Raw genomic sequence first — 4,116 nt, 5'->3', positions numbered from 1 at the left:
ATCTGTATGTGGATGCGTGTAAATATTCAAATGTAATCCCCTTTGTAATCGTTAAAAATTTCATAAGTAACTGTAATTTAATTACTCATTTTTTCGTAGTAACTGTAACTAATTACAGTTACAATAATTTTGTAATTAAATTACGTAACGCCGTTACATGTAACTAGTTACTCCCCAACACTGCTGATCTCAGATGAGTGGGTGAAAAAAACAGAGAGCTAGAAAGCAAGAGAGGGAACGAGGATCTAAACAGATGATTCACTCGGGTGAAGGCTCGGAGGTCAAGGTGGGTCACTGTGGAGGAGGGGAGCAGGGCTGTGGGGGATTGGTTAATGGGGGTTTGAAGGTGCAGAGTGGCATAAGTAACTCATTACCCCACCTGGTCGAACAAGGACAGTGTGCGGGAAGAGGTGGAACCTGCTTATTGATCCGGTCTTCAGTGTGTGACCCACTCACACTCCATGACACAGTGTGATAAACCAGGATTGAGCAACAGAACAGTGCAGACTTCAAAAACCTGCAGAGTGCAATTAAAATTAAGGTGGAATCTATGTTCAATTCTCACAATACACACATTTAAAGCCAGATTTCAAAGGTCAGAGAGACCTACCACAGCCATCACATGCATTATCAAACTGATCAACAGCTCCAGTTGTGGTAAATACATTAGCAAAACTTTGTGTGCATTTGTGTTTTCACTGTTGGACAATGTCAGAAAAAAATAAATAATTTTTTTATATACATATATATATATAAAATAAAAAATAAAATAAAAATTGTATCTATCCATCCATTAGCTTGATTCTTCTAAATATATAACTAATACAAATGTTCAAAATGTGAATTACAAAGCATAATTACAAATTTTTGACAAATTACAAAAATAATGAGATTTTTTTTCTGTGATTGATGTATGTTTACTGCTGTACAATGAAAAACAAAATAAAAAAAACAATGAAATAAATGTAAAATGTAATTCATTTTGTTTATTTGTTTTAAGGATCATGGGCATGATTCCACTCTTATCATAAAATAGAATTAATAATGTTACAAAATTTCCAAAACATACGTTATGAAAGTGTGTTTTAAGAAATATCATATCTATATATAGACTAACAGGGCCAAAAGTGCCCTGAAGCACCCTTTAATTAATGTTTCATGTTCTTCATATTTTTGTTATGCAGTAACTATTTCATGCTGATGATTATAGTCGTGGCTCAGTGGGTTGCAGGCACTCAGCTTTGCATCTGGCCTAATGTTTTTCCCTTTAGCCCTCTTATCTCCCCGATTGCTTAAAAATGATGTATAATTTTTTTCAGTGTTAAAATACTTCTCCAATCTCCAGTCCAGCAGCTCTATAGTGTAAAAGGCACGTAGAAGTGGTCCGGATACGTTATATGCTGATGAATCTAGGCTGGTCTCTTAGTAACGGCAGGTCATTGATATCTGTGCAACACCTCCTCCAGTCCTCCCTCTGTTTTGTGGTTGTTCTCTCTAGTCATGTCTAGTCTTATCAGCTGCTGTCCTTGGCCCCCACACCTGTAACAGAGGGCCACAACTTAGCACATGCTACTCATTAACCAGCATTTCCTCCTGCACAACAGACACAGCTGAGTTTGGCCATCGGTCCGGTCATTGGCCGTACAGTGGTTACAAGGTTTTGGGTCAGAGAGCAGCTGCCAAAACCAACACAATCTCATGAAAATGCGTAATATATTATGTTTTAGTGAATTGGTGGTTATTTTGTATGTATTTGTTCCACTGACTGTTATGTTCAGAGGTGGGGCTTCATGCAAAAACAAAAACAAAACAAAAAACAAACAAACAAACAAAAATATGCTATATATATATATATATATATATATATATAATTTTATTATTATTATCATTCTTTTTTTAAAGTTTTAAATACAAACCCGATTCCAAAAAAGTTGAGACACTATACAAATTGTGAGTAAAAAGGAATGGAATAATTTACAAATCTCATAAACTTATATTTTATTCACAAAGAATATAGATAATATATCAAATGTTGAAAGTTAGACATTTTGAAATGTCATGCCAAATATTGGCTCATTTTGGATTTCATGAGAGCTACACATTCCAAAAAAGTTGGGACAGGTAGCAATAAGAGGCCGGAAAAGTTAAATTTACATATGAGGAACAGCTGGAGGACCAATTTACAATTTATTAGGTCAATTGGGAACATGATTGGGTATAAAAAGAGCCTCTTAGTGTCTCTCAGAAGTCAAGATGGGCAGAGGATCACCAATTCCCCCAAAGCTGCGGCGAAAAATAGAGGAGCAATATCAGAAAAGAGTTTCTCAGAGAAAAATTGCAAAGAGTTTGAAGTTATCATCATCTACAGTGCATAATATCATCAAAAGATTCAGAGAATCTGGAACAATCTCTGTGCGTAAGGTTCAAGGTCGGAAAACCATACTGGATGCCGTGATCTTCGGCCCTTAGACGGCACTGCATCACATACAGGAATGCTACTGTAATGGAAATCACAACATGGGCTCAGGAATACTTTCAGAAAACATTGTAGGTGAACACAATCCACCGTGCCATTCGCCGTTGCCGGCTAAAACTCTTTAGGTCAAAAAAGAAGCCATATCTAAACATGATCCAGAAGCGCAGGTGTTTTCTCTGGGCCAAGGCTCATTTAAAATGGACTGCGGCAAAGTGGAAAACTGTTCTGTGGTTTGGAAAACTGGGACGCCATTTCATCCAGACTGAAGAGGACAAGGACAACCCAAGTTGTTATCAGCGCTCAGTTCAGAAGCCTGCATCTCTGATGGTATGGGGTTGCATGAGTGCGTGTGGCACAGGCAGCTTACACATCTGGAAAGGAACCATCAATGCAGAAAGGTATATTCAAGTTCTAGAACAACATATGCTCCCATCCAGACGTCGTCTCTTTAAGGGGAGACCTTGCATTTTCCAACATGACAATGCCAGACCACATACTGCATCAATTACAACATCACGGCTGCGTGGAAGAAGGATCCGGGTACTGAAATGGCCAGCCTGCAGTCCAGATCTTTCACCCATAGAAAACATTTGGCACAACATAAAGAGGAAGATGAAACAAAGAAGACCTAAGACAGTTGAGCAACTAGAAGCCTGTATTAGACAAGAATGGGACAACATTATTATTTCTAAACTTGAGCAACTTGTCTCCTCAGTCCCCAGACGTTTGCAGACTGTTATAAAAAGAAGAGGGGATGACACACAGTGGTAGACATGGCCTTGTCCCAACTTTATTGAGATGTGTTGATGCCATGAAATTTAAAATCAACTTATTTTTCTCTTAAAATTATAAATTTTCTCAGTTTAAACATTTGATATGTCATCTATGTTGTATTCTTAATAAAACACTGAAATTTGAAACTTCCCCATCATTGCATTCTGTTTTTATTCACAATTTGTACAGTGTCCCAACTTTTTTGGAATGGTGTTTGTAAAAAAGGACATTTTACGCATCATATGACTCTAGTTGAAAAATAGTTGTTTTCTTTTAGATATTGTTTATGATTGCAAAAATCCAGCAATTCAAAATCGGACTAAATTTGGTTGACCATACTGTACTTTACAAGAATAACAAAGGCACTTAATTAATTCACACTTCCTTAACCTTTAAACCTTAAAACCTTTTTCCGGTTTCCATTAAACCTTATTGGAAAGTGTTTCATTTAGTTAATTTAACTCACAAACTCACCCCTGTGGCTAATGTTATGTGCTTTGTTTGGCTTCTATATGGTTTGCACCATTATTTGCCACAGACACTTTTTTAAGAGATCCCAACTGGGATAAAAACATGGGAATTTCTTCTGAATTTATTTATTTTTTGCCTCAATAAACTTCTAATTTGCTGCTTATTAATAGTTAGTAAAGTAGCTGTTAGGTATGGGGTTGCATTTATAAGTGCTTTATAATTACTAAGAAACAGCCAACATGCTAGTAATAAGCATGGTAATAGGGAGAACTGATCCTTAAAAGAAAGTGTCACCCTAAATACATAAACCCAATAGACCCATAAAAAAATCCAAATTTTCCACATAATTTGTGTTTTATAGTTTTCATGCCGCATGTTAACTAATTAACTGATGT

This window comes from Carassius carassius, chromosome 23 (genome assembly GCF_963082965.1).
Source record: "Carassius carassius chromosome 23, fCarCar2.1, whole genome shotgun sequence".
Taxonomy (NCBI): Eukaryota; Metazoa; Chordata; class Actinopteri; order Cypriniformes; family Cyprinidae; genus Carassius; species Carassius carassius.
The sequence above is the reverse complement of the archived record's forward strand: the minus strand, read 5'-3'. Positions refer to the sequence as shown.